General features: G+C 41.9%; 2 non-coding genes across 2 annotated transcripts; both read left to right on the top strand.

The window, feature by feature from the left end:
- The first annotated feature begins 9,577 nt into the window (after positions 1 to 9,577).
- On the top strand, positions 9,578 to 11,566 carry LOC143205971 (small subunit ribosomal RNA). Its single transcript, XR_013008026.1, has one exon. It is a non-coding gene; the product is annotated as a small subunit ribosomal RNA (ribosomal RNA).
- A 701-nt stretch (positions 11,567 to 12,267) lies between these two features.
- On the top strand, positions 12,268 to 12,422 carry LOC143205981 (5.8S ribosomal RNA). The gene has a single exon (XR_013008033.1). It is a non-coding gene; the product is annotated as a 5.8S ribosomal RNA (ribosomal RNA).
- Positions 12,423 to 12,769: the final 347 nt, after the last annotated feature.

Below are 12,769 nucleotides of genomic sequence, written 5' to 3'. Positions count from 1 at the left end.
AAGGAGAACCGCTAGAAATAAATCCTTCATATTATTTCGACTTAATTGTTGTTTAATAAAACGATAATTATTGGTATTGGAATGTCTCTTAATTTATCTTACACACCCAAAAAACAATCTTTAAAGTACTTAAACTGTTTATTAGAATATTTTAAATAATTAGTAAGTGCAAGTCATAATATGAGTTTTAATTTTAAGTTTCTTTTTTTGTTTTATTATTTTGGTGGTCCTGAAAAGGACCGATAGTTAAAAGGTTTTTGTACGACACAAAAACCCTAAGGCTCATGTAACTTATTTGGTTTTACTATCTGTTTTTTTCGGTAACAATACGGCCTGGATGTTTGGTAGAACGCCGCCCTGGGCTATAGTAACACCGGAGAGGAGTTTGTTCAGTTCTTCGTCATTTCTGATGGCCAATTGTAAATGCCTAGGGATAATCCTTGTTTTCTTGTTGTCTCTAGCGGCGTTACCTGCCAACTCGAGAACTTCGGCCGCCAAATATTCCATTACGGCAGCTAAGTAGACGGGAGCACCGGCCCCTACGCGTTCGGCATAATTTCCTTTCCTTAAAAGCCGGTGAATACGGCCAACAGGAAATTGTAATCCCGCTCGGTTGGAACGAGATTTCGCCTTTCCCTTCACTTTTCCACCCTTACCACGTCCAGACATTGTATTGCTAACTTTTTTAAACTAAAAATAACCGAAAAACTAATGGCGACAACGCTCACGTCCTTTCGACAACGAATGAACAACTGGCAGTGAACTGTCCAGCGAATAGCTTTTATTCGGCAACTTCTCAAAACACTAGTACGTTTCCTACTCGACCAATCAGAGCTTTCTACGACATAACGCCAAGAATGGGCGGAGCTTAGAAGTGTAGCGTCATTTATCAAATAATTAAACGACTATAGGTATATTTCGGTTTAGTCTTTTATCTTTTGCTGTATGGGTAGGTCGCGAATCTCATTCGTTTAAAATGCCACCGAAGACAAGCGGTAAAGCGGCAAAAAAGGCTGGAAAAGCCCAGAAAAACATTTCTAAGAGCGATAAGAAAAAGAAGCGTAGGAGGAAGGAAAGCTACGCGATTTACATATACAAAGTTTTAAAGCAGGTTCATCCCGATACGGGTATTTCCAGCAAGGCCATGTCGATTATGAATTCTTTCGTGAACGATATATTCGAAAGGATAGCCGCCGAAGCGTCGCGCCTCGCCCATTACAATAAAAGATCGACCATCACGAGCAGAGAAATCCAAACCGCCGTTAGGTTATTGTTACCCGGTGAATTGGCTAAGCATGCCGTTAGCGAAGGTACCAAAGCTGTCACTAAATATACCAGTTCTAAGTAAACGAAATATATTATTTTGAAGGTGATCATAATAATATGAAGGGTGGAAAACGGCTCTTTTCAGAGCCCCAAAATGTTTAAAGAAGAAAAAAAGAAATAAACTATTGTTAAGAAGATAGGATATATACGAAGTCAAATAAATTAAAATATAGTAATCGTTCATAAAAATGTTAAAATATCCAGAAAAAAATATTTTATTTTATATATTCATTCCTTTACGGTAACATAATAACAGTATATGTGATACCCCTTTCTTATCGTGATATAAACTTCAAGTCAATCCAGCAGGTGTTCACACCTTATTACTAAGGATTCCTCAATATTCACAATATATTTGTGAGCATAATATTCTAAATTCAATTCACAAATATTATAACTAAAGCGTCATATAAACGGAAAAAATATCAATGTCTCTTTTTTCTAATAGAAGTTGGTGGTTCTGAGAAGAACCTTTTTTTTTTCATATAAATACAAAAAACGACCTTAATATAGGACAGCCGTAGCATTTATGCACGTTCGCCTCTAATGCGTCTGGCTAATTGAATGTCCTTAGGCATGATAGTTACTCGTTTAGCATGGATCGCACACAAATTGGTGTCTTCAAAGAGACCAACCAAATAGGCCTCGCTAGCTTCTTGCAAAGCCATCACTGCCGAACTTTGGAAACGTAAATCGGTCTTGAAATCCTGAGCGATTTCGCGAACCAATCGTTGGAAAGGCAATTTCCTAATCAATAATTCGGTACTCTTCTGATAGCGTCGGATTTCTCTTAGAGCGACCGTACCGGGTCTGTAACGATGCGGTTTTTTAACACCACCGGTAGCGGGAGCGCTTTTCCTGGCTGCTTTAGTAGCCAATTGTTTTCTGGGAGCCTTACCTCCGGTTGATTTTCGAGCAGTTTGCTTGGTACGAGCCATCGTCTAAACGGGTCTGACTTCAAACGTGTAGGAAGAATTACAAGCGCAAGCACCAACGAACTTTTGGAAACTGATCGAAGGTGTCAAAGAAATCTCCCTTTTTAATAATGTGTGAAGATATTCTGATTGGTCCGGCTAGCATCTGTGGGCGGGACCCGATTCGAACTCAACAAAACCCATGGTAGGATTTGAAATTGAAATAGTTACCCGTAGTATTCGAGGTGTACGCTGCACAATTCGATTATAAATTTGCTTTCTTTTAATACTAAATTGAATAAATCATGACGGGCAGAGGTAAAGGTGGTAAAGGTTTGGGAAAAGGAGGCGCTAAGCGGCATCGTAAAGTGCTTCGTGATAATATCCAAGGTATTACGAAACCCGCCATCAGAAGATTGGCTAGGCGGGGTGGAGTTAAACGTATATCCGGTCTAATTTATGAAGAAACCAGAGGTGTATTAAAAGTATTTTTGGAAAACGTTATCAGAGACGCCGTCACTTATACCGAACACGCCAAAAGGAAAACCGTTACTGCCATGGATGTAGTATACGCCCTCAAACGCCAAGGACGAACCCTATACGGATTTGGCGGTTAAATAAAGTATTATATATGCTGACCAATTAAAACAGAACAACGTATCTATTCAACTAAAGAAAACAACGGTTCTTTTCAGAGCCACAAATTTACTAGCATAAAAAAAGAAATTTATTATTCGAAAATGGACTAAGATGACGTTAAATTTTATTAAATATCTGCTCCTTTCATCTAAGATTTACTTGTAAAGTAACAAATATACTGCATTATAATAGACGATCGTAATATAAAAAGATAGATAAAGTTTAAAATAAGATTTCATAATAAATGTTAGGTTAATGACAAGAATGTAAATGATGGTGAACAATCGAATACCGAATCTTCGTTGAAGCTTTAATATAGTTTTCCTTTAGAGAGAAAATACTCCGAGATAAACTTCGCGTCGATGAGCTTGGAGAATCCTTAAGATTTCAAAGAAGGTACGGTAGTTCTACGCACGTATGTATGGAGATCGCGTTCCATGTATTTATTGACTTTAGATAACTATTTATGAAAACAGATTTCAACTAAAGAAGCAAAATATACTATAATATATATGAGCATTGTATCGATACAGAAGGGTTTGACACGATATTCTTATAGACGTCTCGATATCGTTGCTCACCCGATACGTTCGATTGTAACCCAGAGTTCGGATGGTGTTAAGAAACCGTTAAATAAGAAGTATATTAGTATAGGATCGGTTAATTTTCATGTCATTGTTTTCTTACAGTTAATTCGACAACGGTACGTTTCGATATAGATTCGTTTTGGACAACGAACAATCTGTACCGCATCAATTAGGAATAATATGTCTCGTTTCTCCAATAATAGCATTAGATCTGTACGGAATTGCATTTATATCAAAAGACGATATATCGGGGGACGTAGATTTGAAAAGATATATTTTCATAGTTATAACCGAAAGTCTATAACTCGAATGTAAATTGGTAGTTTCGACGGAATCGAGAGCAACGCTTGATTTTGTGCTTCCTTCTAAGACGATAGTCAACGTAAAATTTATTGGTAAAGTTTGCTACTTCTACTACGTTTTATCTTTTAACGCCTCGAACATAAATCGTATGATATTCTAAAGGATTTATGTATTTAATATGAGAAATAAGTAAACGGTTCCAAGCTCGATGAACGTTTCGACGAAGCCGGAATATGGAACGTCGTTCGCGCTCGACCGTTCAGTCCTCCGTTCGGCTCATATCATATAGGGTACGCATTAAATGAGAGCGACCGCCAGACAGTTAAAATACGCGAACGAGAAGCATACGCACGTACGTAACTTTGTCAAACGAATCGTGATTAGAACGTTCTTATAAGAAAATTAAGAAATTATATCAGAATGTCGGACGTCGATATTAGCGGACAAGCGGTTTCTCCTTCGTCGAATCAAGGGAGTGGAGGAAATTCCGCCGCCGTTGTTAACGCATCGTCAACAGGCACACCGGCCGGGTCGAATTCATCTTCGGTGTCGGCTACGGGAGCCGCATCAGCTACAGCCGGTAGCGCAGGTTCGTCTGCAGGAGGGAAGAAAGAAAAATCCACTTCGAGCAAGGCGAAGAGTTCTAAATCGAAAGTTAGTCATCCTCCGATCGCTGATATGGTAACGAGTGCAATTAAAGGATTGAAAGAGAAAGGCGGAACTTCCTTCAGAGCTATTAAAAAATACATAGCGGCCAATTACAAAGTGGATGCTGACAAATTATCGCCCTTTATAAAGAAATATATAAAGACGTGGATCGCTTCGGGTGTTTTGGTACAAACGAAGGGCAAAGGAGCTTCCGGATCATTTAAATTAGCGGCTTCGGCACGTAAAGCAGGAGGTACGACAGCCGCAGGTACGAAGAAAAGAAAAACGGCCACTGCCAAAACCGGACAGAAAAATAAACGAAAACCAGTAGGAGGTGCCGCGACAGCTACGACAGCCGGTGGTAAAAAAGCGTCTGCCAAAAAAACCTCAGAGAAAACGGAAAAAAAGACGACCGCCGCCTCCGCCTCAACTAAGAAAACCACAGCTAAAAGTAAGAAAGGTGAATCTGCAACTTTGGCCGAGAAAAAAGCTTCTGCCAAAAAAGCCGTCGAAAAGAAAACAGGAAAGAAATCTACCGCCGCCACGACTACGTCCGCTTCCAATGCCGCCGCTAATAGTTCATCTTCGAAAGCAGCAAAAAGCAACACGGCCGCAAGATCCCCGAAATCGCCTTCCAAAGCGAAAAAATCTAATAAAGCCGGACCTACGAAAAAGCCCAAGGCGCCTAAACCGAAAAGTGCTAAGACGACGACCTCAACTGTTCGTGTTGCCGCTGGTGAAGGTGCGAAAACTAAAAAACCAGTATCACCAAAGAAAAAGAAATAAAACTATTTCTACTACGTATGACGATATATTAAACAGGCGACACATTTCATCGTCAGATCAAGAAGACACGGAGTTGAAAATTACAAATATCCCGACACTCCTGGACGTGCTACGACTTCCCTAAAAAATACGTTCGTCCAAGACCGTATTTTTTTAATAGAAAAAAAACGGTTCTTTTCAGAACCACAATATAACTTTATAAAAGAAAGAATATTTATATAATTTATTTATTATCTTATTATTACTTAAATGATTATTTTCTAGATAGAGCCGTAACTAATTAGGGAACCGATCGATCGATACTCTAAAACAGTAATAAAGGAATATTCAGTACAGATCAGATTATTTATAAATTTTCTAGTTAATATTTATTCTTTAATAAGAACGCGTATTCTAACTTCTTTTTTATACGATTTTGTTGGCCCTGAAAAGGACCGATATTAAAGGGCGTATGCAAAACTTTAAACGGTTTGCGTTATCTATTTGGTTTTGCTGTCTGTCTTTTTAGGCAATAATACTGCTTGAATGTTAGGCAAGACGCCGCCCTGGGCAATAGTAACGCCAGATAACAGTTTATTCAATTCCTCGTCGTTTCTGATGGCCAATTGTAAATGCCTAGGGATAATCCTTGTTTTCTTGTTGTCTCTAGCGGCGTTACCCGCCAACTCGAGAACTTCGGCCGCCAGATATTCCATTACGGCAGCTAAGTAAACGGGAGCACCGGCCCCTACGCGTTCGGCATAATTTCCTTTCCTTAGAAGTCGGTGAATACGACCGACAGGAAATTGTAATCCCGCACGATTGGAACGAGACTTCGCCTTTCCCTTCACTTTTCCGCCTTTACCACGTCCGGACATGTTAATCTCGATCGTTGTTAGATACCGCTCACCTTTAAATCAAAAACGGTACTGGAAATTTCTTACAGATCGGCCTGGAATTTTGTCCGCGAGCCAAACTCGTTATATCATACGCGACCAATCAGACTCTAACTCGGGCTATGGGCGGGGCTTAGAAGTGTTCCTTCGAATGTTATAAGTTCTAGAATTAAAGGCATTTTTTTAGTTAAGTACTCTTTGAGGTACGTGAGACGTCGGGATTTTTATTTCGAAATGCCACCGAAGACAAGCGGTAAGGCGGCCAAGAAAGCCGGAAAAGCCCAGAAAAATATCTCTAAGAGCGACAAGAAAAAGAAGCGCAGGAGGAAGGAAAGCTATGCGATTTACATATACAAAGTTTTAAAGCAGGTTCATCCCGATACGGGTATCTCCAGCAAGGCCATGTCGATCATGAATTCTTTCGTGAACGATATATTCGAAAGGATAGCCGCCGAAGCGTCGCGTCTCGCCCATTACAATAAGAGATCAACGATCACGAGCAGAGAAATCCAAACCGCCGTTAGGTTATTGTTACCCGGTGAGTTGGCTAAGCACGCCGTTAGCGAAGGTACCAAAGCAGTCACCAAATATACCAGTTCTAAGTAAATTAATTCACATACCTATGTGTGTTTCAATATACTACTTACCTGCAAAATCGGTTCTTTTCAGAACCACAATTGGATATACATTTTAAAAAATGAAATGTTAAACAGTAGCTGACATTTTATAAAAACAGAATTTTCAGATATATATATATATATTGTAGTTATTGTATTGAATTATATTATATCATTATAATCTGTTATATAGTAAGTATATAGAATAAGTTTTGTAAAAATGGTACGGCCCGAGATTGTTATTTAAAAATAAGGTAAAGTATTTCTGGAGTGACTTCGAAAATATGTGTATTCATTTTTATTACGTTTATGACTATATGATAATTAATTTATTTTTCCTAACTGTGGCTAATTGTGGATTGTGGCTAATTTCTACACGATAAGTATTAATCACGGGAACGTCTCGAAATGAACAAATAGGAACTGTAATTAATCAAGAATTTAGAATGGAACTATCGTCCTAATATAATGAGGATCGTCAAAGAGAAGATACTTTTTTTTTCGTTTACTAGGTTGACCTTGCTTGGGGACAGTGGAACTCAGTGGAAAATCGCTGATGGTGGGTGAGGAGGATAGGCCTGTGGTCAGAATCGATATCTTGGAGTACTTGCAGGTCAGAGGCTTGATTCGAATTTTGATAGATAAAAAAGTCAATTATTGTCGGTCGATTGGAGGAGTAGTGAGTTGGTTCGCTTGGAGCAATAAGCCCAAGTTCCAACTCATCTATTATCCCGGCCGATAGTAATTCTTCCAATAGCTGTGTGGTTGATGGCGTTGAAAATGGCCTGAAAATCTCCTTGGTCATCTGAATATGTTCCGAAGAGTATTTCGCCAATGGAGATCGGGTTCGTGTTCTAGTGGAATCCAGACCAGCCAGACGACTGTTATCTTGAGTTCCCCGTACATGAGTGGGGGGAGGAATTGGTCTTTTGGGTTTGGTTGTTTTTGGAGTAGGTCGGCACTTGCATCCCGAGTAATTTGCGGTGTATGGTTCTCAACAGTTGGTGCATTTCGGCGGGGAATTTCTGTCTTTGGGACTTGATGTAGGCCGGAGTGGCTTTACAGTTGGCCGATGAATGACCGTAGAATTGGCAGTTAAAACGTTGAACGCGCCTGCCGTTGCCGCGCTGGGCTTGGACTTTTACCACCTGATTCATTAGGCGGTCGACCGCGAAGATACGGCGTTCCTCTCGAGGAACCGACCAACATGGATTGGATTGAAACCGAGCTTCATGAGCGCGGTTCGGACTTCGAGTTACCATTACGTCGAGAGAGAAATATAATATATTAGCTGACCCCGCAGACACTCCGTACCCTGTACTCAATGGATAAATAAAGGATTCATTCTATCAAATTCTTCGTTCAAATCACTTTCGAATCATCCTTAGGAACATTCTGATATCGGAAAACCTTATCCGTAGTCGATAAACGATATCTAACGGATGAATTATAGAAAATGGCCAATAAGCGGCAAATATCCGATCGTAAGGGTGCACCATCGTTTCGGCGAATCATTCTTTTGGAATCTTACGTTCTACAAGCAAAACATTTATTCATAGGTATATACCGATAATAACGAACGGGCCGACGTAACAACCTAAAATGTCCTGAAATACGTGAGAACAGTTTTACTCCGATCGCCGTATCGATATGTGACAGTATCCATCCTATGAAGGATCTTTACATTCTACTAGCATAATTTTATGGATCGGAATTTTCCGACTTTTAAAGAACGTGATCGGCAGTCTAGAAACGGCCTGAGGACGTATTAACACGAGAGGTTAAAATTATTGCTTTAGAAGTTCACGTTGTCTAAAGCTAAAGTTTATTCATCGGAACATTCCGATAATAACGAGAACGGGCAGACGTAAAAACGAAAAATTTGCGCAACGTCCGTATAAACGATCTGTTCTAAAACACCCATACATTTCCGATAGCTGGCGAGAGACCCGCGCTTAAATCGTGTGCGCTTCTACGTGGGGCGATACGAGAGACGGATACGACGGGTCGGGTCGACCGGCGCTGTGACACTTTTACCGAGTGGCTTTTGATCAGCGAAGGTGGTATTACATATTATATGTTAATATATAAGATCCGAACCGTATTTTTTTATTTATCTAAATAAAAAGCGTATTTCGTCGTGTTATTATATATTCGTAACGCTCTCGCGATTTTGTATCGTCGTTTCGTTGTTCTTCCTGGTCGGTTTTTTTCGATATATCGGGAAGCGTACGACGACGACGACGGTATCACTGCGAGATCGCGAATTCGGCGGGAACATTCGGCTTCGTTAGAAGAAGATGATCCACGATTCATATGCGATTGGAATTATTATTTTTATGGACGTATCGGTTTTTCATCGGAACGTTCATAAAACAGCAACACATTTTGCGATAGCTCTCTGCTCTCCGAGCGAGAATAAAATAAAAAATCACGAAACGTTTCTCGTACGAGGTTTCCTTGTCGCTTTATATATTTCTATCTAGCGAAGGGTTCGGAGAGAATGTTTTTCGAGGTCTTATAAACGCCGAACGATATTTTGCGGCATCCAATTTTCGACGTAGTCGACGATCGTCGTCGATAATCGAGATAATTGGGTGCCTAGTCGATCGGTTGTGTATAAAAAAAACAAAAGATGTGTCTAAGATGATGATATCGTTTTGTTTTATTAGACAACTAATATTAAAATGTAAGAGCGTGGCGCCTCGGACCGGTTTTTCCGTCGTCTAGGCGCGCTATCATGCACCTCCTTTTTATTAGTCGTCGATATATATTATATATCGTCGTCTTACGCACACGTTTCTTTATAAGTCAAACTTATAAAATAAACTGTGTCTGTATTTGTTTTATCTGCTTCGTGTCGATAAAATAATAAGAACAGTTCCCTGGTTGATCCTGCCAGTAGTCATATGCTTGTCTCAAAGATTAAGCCATGCATGTCTCAGTACATACCGAATTAAGGTGAAACCGCGAAAGGCTCATTAAATCAGTTATGGTTCCTTAGATCGTACCCACAATTACTTGGATAACTGTGGTAATTCTAGAGCTAATACATGCAAACAGAGCTCCGACCAGAGATGGAAGGAGTGCTTTTATTAGATCAAAACCAATCGGTTTCGGGTTCGCGCTCGTCATCGTACAACTTGGTGACTCTGAATAACTTTAAGCTGATCGCACGGTCTCGCACCGGCGACGCATCTTTCAAATGTCTGCCTTATCAACTGTCGATGGTAGGTTCTGCGCCTACCATGGTCGTAACGGGTAACGGGGAATCAGGGTTCGATTCCGGAGAGGGAGCCTGAGAAACGGCTACCACATCCAAGGAAGGCAGCAGGCGCGCAAATTACCCACTCCCGGCACGGGGAGGTAGTGACGAAAAATAACGATACGGGACTCATCCGAGGCCCCGTAATCGGAATGAGTACACTCTAAACCCTTTAACGAGGATCAATTGGAGGGCCAGTCTGGTGCCAGCAGCCGCGGTAATTCCAGCTCCAATAGCGTATATTAAAGTTGTTGCGGTTAAAAAGCTCGTAGTCGAATTTGTGTCTCGCGCCGCCGGTTCATCGTTCGCGGTGTTAACTGGCGTGTTTTTCGCGAGACGTCCTGCCGGTGGGCTTAGTCGTGTCGCGTCGCCGTCGCGCGTGCGTTTCGGCGTGCGTGTTGTGCGCGTCGTGGTTACGACGGCCCAACTCAATCCTGCCGCGGTGCTCTTTACTGAGTGTCGAGGTGGGCCGGCACGTTTACTTTGAACAAATTAGAGTGCTCAAAGCAGGCTAAAATTTCGCCTGAATACTGTATGCATGGAATAATGGAATAGGACCTCGGTTCTATTTTGTTGGTTTTCGGAACCCCGAGGTAATGATTAATAGGAACGGATGGGGGCATTCGTATTGCGACGTTAGAGGTGAAATTCTTGGATCGTCGCAAGACGAACAGAAGCGAAAGCATTTGCCAAAAACGCTTTCATTGATCAAGAACGAAAGTTAGAGGTTCGAAGGCGATCAGATACCGCCCTAGTTCTAACCTTAAACGATGCCAGCTAGCGATCCGTCGACGTTCCCTAATATGACTCGACGGGCAGCTTCCGGGAAACCAAAGCTTTTGGGTTCCGGGGGAAGTATGGTTGCAAAGCTGAAACTTAAAGGAATTGACGGAAGGGCACCACCAGGAGTGGAGCCTGCGGCTTAATTTGACTCAACACGGGAAACCTCACCAGGCCCGGACACCGGAAGGATTGACAGATTGAGAGCTCTTTCTTGATTCGGTGGGTGGTGGTGCATGGCCGTTCTTAGTTGGTGGAGCGATTTGTCTGGTTAATTCCGATAACGAACGAGACTCTAGCCTGCTAACTAGGCGCTTTTTGACATCCTAAAGGCCCGCCGGCCGCGTTGCTTTCGGGTTTCGCGGTTCGTGCGCGGTTTTTACTGTCGGCGTACAAACTATTCTTCTTAGAGGGACAGGCGGCTTCTAGCCGCACGAGATTGAGCAATAACAGGTCTGTGATGCCCTTAGATGTTCTGGGCCGCACGCGCGCTACACTGAAGGAATCAGCGTGTCTTCCCTGGCCGAGCGGCCCGGGTAACCCGCTGAACCTCCTTCGTGCTAGGGATTGGGGCTTGCAATTGTTCCCCATGAACGAGGAATTCCCAGTAAGCGCGAGTCATAAGCTCGCGTTGATTACGTCCCTGCCCTTTGTACACACCGCCCGTCGCTACTACCGATTGAATGATTTAGTGAGGTCTTCGGATCGACACGCGATGGCGTTTCGGCGTCGTCGATGTGTAGGAAAAGATGACCAAACTTGATCATTTAGAGGAAGTAAAAGTCGTAACAAGGTTTCCGTAGGTGAACCTGCGGAAGGATCATTACAGTGTGTTGTTATGCCTATATATATATATAATAGGTAAACGTACAAGTCTGTAAAAATCATTGTCGAACGTTAAAGAGCCATCTACGAAGTTCGGAAGTTCCGATCGAATTTCGACGTCGTCAACGTAGCTGTTTTCGGGTACCTATAATATATGGTTTTAAAAGATGTACGCCCCAAAGCGGAGATATATACGATGAAGATGTTGTTATATAGGACGACGAGTAATAATCGTCGGCCTACGACGGATTTCGTTATAAATGGACAAATCGAGCGCAAAATAAAACGATTTTGCCAATTATATTTCTAATCGACGTTTCGATCCTCATATCGACGAACATATACGATGATCGGTAATGTGATTAGTTTACGAAAATCTTATCACCCTTCGTTTGTTTCATTCCAAAAGGGTGAGATTTAGTTTACGAAAATATTGCCAAACTATGATCAGCGTATGCTCTTTTGTTGTCGTACGAGGTGAGACGACGAAAATTTACAACGAACGTCACCATTTCGAGTAGTCTGTCTCCGCTCCTCTCGTTGTGTGTAGTGGAGAAGACGAAAATAAACCGTAAGAGCGTTTTAAAGTCGACGGCGGCTGCGAAAGGGGCGCAAGCGCTGTCTATGACGTGAGCGCGCGTCGTCGTCGTCTTATAATAGAAACGTTTCGATATGCGTTTAAAACCTAACTTAAAAAAAGATTACCCTAAACGGTGGATCACTTGGCTCGTGGGTCGATGAAGAACGCAGCTAATTGCGCGTCAACTTGTGAACTGCAGGACACATGAACATCGACATTTCGAACGCACATTGCGGTCCTGGGATCTCATACCCGGACCACTCCTGGCTGAGGGTCGTATCTCATTTCAAGACTGCTCGGATTTTCTTTGATCTTCGCGATCGACGAGAAATGTCTGAGCGTGCTGAGCGTATAAGCGCGATTCGATCGCGACGTTCTAAAACGTGACAGCGGACCCGTACGTGTGACCTAACTCTCTCGTACGGGTCGTACGAATATGAAAGGGATGAGACGTGTTTAAAACGGTCGTTCGCACGTTTTTGTGATAAACGTAGCGCGCACCATTAATACGATCGTCGTATCCGATAAAATTAGTTTTTAATCGACGTCGGATCGTAGGTGCGTTGTCTCTCGAATACGAGGGAGAAAACACCGTTTTTCGACGGCGCGTCTTTTCCATTCTAA

Source organism: Rhynchophorus ferrugineus, unplaced genomic scaffold, assembly GCF_030347505.1.
Source record: "Rhynchophorus ferrugineus isolate W39M unplaced genomic scaffold, kcgeb_rfMv2 rfM324, whole genome shotgun sequence".
NCBI classification, from domain to species: Eukaryota; Metazoa; Arthropoda; class Insecta; order Coleoptera; family Curculionidae; genus Rhynchophorus; species Rhynchophorus ferrugineus.
Note: the sequence above shows the minus strand (reverse complement) of the source record. Positions and strands in the feature narration are given on the sequence as shown.